Source organism: Microtus oregoni, unplaced genomic scaffold, assembly GCF_018167655.1.
Source record: "Microtus oregoni isolate MIOR12 unplaced genomic scaffold, Mior012 000066F_000, whole genome shotgun sequence".
NCBI classification, from domain to species: Eukaryota; Metazoa; Chordata; class Mammalia; order Rodentia; family Cricetidae; genus Microtus; species Microtus oregoni.
This window is the reverse complement of record NW_024543876.1, coordinates 997,062-1,002,106: the sequence shown is the minus strand read 5'-3', so window position 1 is coordinate 1,002,106 and position 5,045 is coordinate 997,062.

The following is a 5,045-nucleotide window of genomic DNA, read 5'->3' as shown; positions in this document are numbered from 1 at the left end:
GTGCTCATTGCTCAGGGTGCTGGGTGCTCAGTACTCAGGGTGCTGGGTGCTCAGTACTCAGGGTGCTCTGTGCTCAGTACTCAGGGTGCTGGGTGCTCAGTGCTCAGGGTGCTGGGTGCTCAGTGCTCGGGGTGCCGGGTGCTCGGTGCTCAGGTTGCTGGGTGCTCAGTACTCGGGGTGCTGGGTGCTCAGTACTCACGGTGCTGGGTGCTCATTGCTCGGGGTGCTGGGTGCACAGTGCTACGGGTGCTGGGTGCTCAGTGCTCGGGGTGCTGGGTGCTCAGTGCTCGGGGCGCTGGGTGCTCAGTGCTCGGGGTGCTCAGTGCTCAGTACTCAGGGTGCTGGGTGCTCAGTACTCAGGGTGCTGGGTGCTCAGTGCTCGGGGTGCTCGGTGCTCAGTACTCAGTGTGCTCAGTGCTCAGTACTCAGGGTGCTCAGTGCTGAGGGTGCTTGGTGCTCAGTGCTCGGGGTGCTGGGTGCTCATTGCTCAGGGTGCTGGGTGCTCAGTACTCAGGGTGCTGGGTGCTCAGTACTCAGGGTGCTCAGTGCTCAGTACTCAGTGTGCTCAGTGCTCAGTACTCAGGGTGCTCAGTGCTGAGGGTGCTTGGTGCTCAGTGCTCGGGGTGCTGGGTGCTCAGTGCTCAGGGTGCTGGGTCCTCAGTGCTCAGGGTGCTCGGTGCTCAGTGCTCAGGTTGCTGGGTGCTCAGTACTCAGGGTGCTGGGTGCTCAGTACTCAGGGTGCTCAGTGCTCATTACTCAGGGTGCTGTTTGCTCAGTGCTCAGGGTGCTGGGTGCTCAGTACTCAGGGTGCTGGGTGCTCGGTGCTCAGTACGCTGGGTGCTCAGTACTCAGGGTGCTGGGTGCTCAGTACGCAGGGTTCTCGGTGCTCAGTACTCAGGGTGCAGGGTGCTCAGTGCTCTGGGTGCTGGGTGCTCATTAATCAGGGTGCTGGGTGCTCAGTACTCAGGGTGCTCAGTGCTTGGGGTGCTGGGTGCTCAGTACTCAGGGTGCTCAGTGCTTGGGGTGCAGGGTGCTCAGTACTCAGGGTGCTGGTTGCTCAGTGCTCAGGTTGCTGGGTGCTGAGTACTCAGGGTGCTGGGTGCTCAGTACTCAGGCTGCTGGGTGCTCAGTGCTCGGGGTGCTGGGTGCTCAGTGCTCGCGGTGCTGGGTGCTCAGTGCCCGGGGTGCTGGGTGCTCAGTGCTCAGGGTGCTGGGTGCTCAGTGCTCAGTGTGCTGGGTGCTCAGTGCTCGGAGTGCTGGGTGCTCCGTGCTCGGGGTGCAAGGTGCTCAGTGCTCGGGGTGCTCGCTGCTCAGTACTCAGGGTGCTGGGTGCTCAGTGCTCCGGGTGCTCAGTACTCAGGGTGCTGTGTGTTCAGTGCTCAGGGTGCTGGGTGCTCAGTACTCAGGGTGCTCGGTGCTTAGTACTCAGGGTCCTGGGTGCTCAGTACTCCGGGTGCTGGGTGCTCAGTGCTCGGGGTGCTCGGTGCTCAGTGCTCAAGGTGCTGGGTGCTCAATACTCAGGGTGCTCATTGCTCAGGGTGCTGGGTGCTCAGTACTCAGGGTGCTCGGTGCTCAGTGCTCAGGGTGCTCGGTGCTCAGTACGTTGGGTGCTCAGTACTCAGGGTGCTGGGTGCTCAGTGCTCAGGGTGCTGGGTGCTCAGTGCTCAGGGTGCTGGGTGCTCAGTGCTCAGGATGCTGGCTGCTCGGTGCTCGGGGTGCTGGGTGCTCAGTGCTCGGGGTGCTCGGTGCTCAGTACTCAGGGTGCTCAGTGCTCATTACTAAGGGTGCTGGGTGCTCAGTGCTCAGGGTGCTGGGTGCTCAGTACTCAGGGTGCTGGGTGCTCGGTGCTCAGTACGCTGGGTGCTCAGTACTCAGGGTGCTGGGTGCTCAGTACTCAGGGTGCTCAGTGCTCAATACTCAGGGTGCTGGGTGCTCAGTGCTCGGGGTGCTGGGTGCTCAGTACTCAGGTTGCTGGGTGCTCAGTGCTCGGGGTGCTCGGTGCTCAGTGCTCGGGGTGCTGGGTGCTCAGTACTCAGGGTGCTGGGTGCTCAGTACTCGGTGTGCTGGGTGCTCAGTACTCAGTGTGCTCGGTGCTCAGTGCTCAGGGTGCTGGGTGCTCAGTGCTCAGTGCTCGGGGTGCTGGGTGCTCAGTGCTCGGGGTGCTGGGTGCTCAGTGCTCGGGGTGCTGGGTGCTCAGTGCTCAGGGTGCTGGGTGCTCAGTGCTCAGAGTGCTGGGTGCTCAGTACTCAGGGTGCTCAGTGCTCAGTACTCAGGGTGCTCAGTGCTCAGTACTCAGGTGCTGGGTGCTCAGTGCTCAGGGTGCTCGGTGCTCAGTACTCAGTGTGCTCAGTGCTCAGTACTCAGCGTGCTGGGTGCTCAGTGCTCAGGGTGCTGGGTGCTCAGTGCTCAGTGCTCGGGGTGCTGGGTGCTCAGTGCTCAGGGTGCTGGGTGCTCAGTGCTCGGGGTGCTGGGTGCTCAGTACTCAGGGTGCTCAGTGCTCAGTACTCAGGGTGCTCAGTGCTCAGTGCTAAGGGTGCTCGGTGCTCAGTACTCAGGGTGCTCGGTGCTCAGTACTCAGGGTGCTCAGTGCTCAGTACGCAGGGTGCTCAGTGCTCAGTGCTCGGGTTGCTGGGTGCTCAGTGCTCGGGGTGCTGGGTGCTCAGTGCTCGGGGTGCTGGGTGCTCAGTGCTCAGGGTGCTGGGTGCTCAGTGCTCAGAGTGCTGGGTGCTCAGTACTCAGGGTGCTCAGTGCTCAGTACTCAGGGTGCTCAGTGCTCAGTACTCACCGTGCTGGGTGCTCAGTGCTCAGGGTGCTCGGTGCTCAGTACTCAGGGTGCACAGTGCTCAGTACTCAGCGTGCTGGGTGCTCAGTGCGGAGGGTGCTGGGTGCTCAGTACTCAGGGTGCTGGGTGCTTAGTACTCAGGGTGCTCGGTCTTCAGTGCTCAGGGTGCTGGGTGCTCAGTACTCAGGGTGCTGGGTGCTCAGTGCTCAGGGTCCTCAGTGCTCAGTACTCAGGGTGCTCAGTGCTCAGTGCTCTGGGTGCTGGGTGCTCAGTGCTCGGGATGCTGGGTGCTCAGTGCTCAGGGTGCTGGGTGCTCAGTACTCAGGGTGCTCAGTGCTCAGGGTGCTGGGTGCTCAGTGCTCGGGGTGCTAGGTACTCAGTGCTCAGTACACAGGGTGCTGAGTGCTCAGTGCTCGGGGTGCTGGGTGCTCAGTGCTCAGTACTCAGGGTGCTGGGTACTCGGTGCTCGGGGTGCTGGATGCTCAGTACTCAGGGTGCTGGGTGCTCAGTGCTCAGGGTGCTGGGTGGTCAGTACTCAGGGTGCTGGGTGCTCAGTGCTCAGGGTGCTGGGTGCTCAGTACTCACGGTGCTGGGTCCTCAGTGCTCAGGTTGCTGGGTGCTCAGTGCTCGGGGTGCTCAGTACTCAGGGTGCTGTGTGTTCAGTGCTCAGGGTACTGGGTGCTCAGTACTCAGGGTGCTAGGTGCTTAGTACTCAGGGTGCTGGGTGCTCAGTACTCCGGGTGCTCGGTGCTCAGTGCTAAGGGTGCTGGGTGCTCAGTACTCAGGGTGCTCATTGCTCAGGGTGCTGGGTGCTCAGTACTCAGGGTGCTGGGTGCTCAGTACTCAGGGTGCTCAGTGCTCAGTACTCAGGCTGCTCAGTGCTCAGTACTCAGGGTGCTCAGTGCTCAGGGTGCTGGGTGCTCAGTGCTCGGTGTGCTGGGTGCTCAGTGCTCAGGGTGCTGGGTGCTCAATACTCAGGGTACTGGGTGCTCGGTGCTCAGTACAATGGGTGCTCAGTACTCAGGGTGCTGGGTGCTCAGTACTCAGAGTGCTCGGTGCTCAGTACTCAGGGTGCTGGGTCCTCAGTGCTCGGGGTGCTGGGTGCTCATTAATCAGGGTGCTGGGTGCTCAGTACTCAGGGTGCTCAGTGCTTGGGGTGCTGGGTGCTCAGTACTCAGGGTGCTCAGTGCTTGGGGCGCAGGGTGCTCATTACTCAGGGTGCTGGTTGCTCAGTGCTCAGGGTGCTGGGTGCTGAGTACTCAGGGTGCTGGGTGCTCAGTACTCAGGGTGCTGGGTGCTCAGTGCTCGGGGTGCTGGGTGCTCAGTGCTCGGGGTGCTGGGTGCTCAGTGCTCGGGGTGCTGGGTGCTCAGTGCTCGGGGTGCTGGGTGCTCAGTGCTCGGGGTGCTGGGTGCTCAGTGCTCGGGGTGCTGGGTGCTCAGTGCTCGGGGTGCTCGGTGCGCAGTGCTCGGGGTGCTGGGTGCTCAGTACTCGTGGTGCTCAGTGCTCAGTACTATGGGTGCTGGGTGCTCAGTGCTCAGGGTGCTGGGTGCTCAGTGCTCGGGGTGCTGGGTGCTCGGTGCTCAGGTTGCTGGGTGCTCAGTGCTCAGTATTCAGGGTGCTCAGTGCTCGGGGTGCTGGGTGCTCAGTTCTCAGGGTGCTGGGTGCTCAGTGCTCAGGGTGCTGGGTGCTCAGTGCTCAGGGTGCTGGGTGCTCAGTGCTCAGGGTGCTGGGTACTCAGTGCTCGGGGTGCTGGGTGTTCAGTACTCAGGGTGCTGGGTGCTCAGTACTCAGGGTGCTGGATGCTCAGTGCTCGGGGTGCTGGGTGATCAGTGCTCTGGGTGCTGGGTGCTCAGTGCTCGGGGTGCTCGCTGCTCAGTACTCAGGGTGCTGGGTGCTCAGTGCTCCGGGTGCTCACTACTCAGGGTGCTGTGTGTTCAGTGCTCAGGGTGCTGGGTGCTCAGTACTCAGGGTGCTCGGTGCTTAGTACTCAGGGTGCTGGGTGCTCAGTACTGCGGGTGCTGGGTGCTCAGTGCGCGGGGTGCTCGGTGCTCAGTGCTCAAGGTGCTGGGTGCTCAGTACTCAGGGTGCTCATTGCTCAGGGTGCTGGGTGCTCAGTACTCACGGTGCTGGGTGCTCAGTGCTCAGGGTGCTCGGTGCTCAGTACGTTGGGTGCTCAGTACTCAGGGTGCTGGGTGCTCATTGCTCAGGGTGCTGGGTGCTCAGTGCTCGGGGTGCTCGGTGCTCAGTACTCAGGGTGCTCAG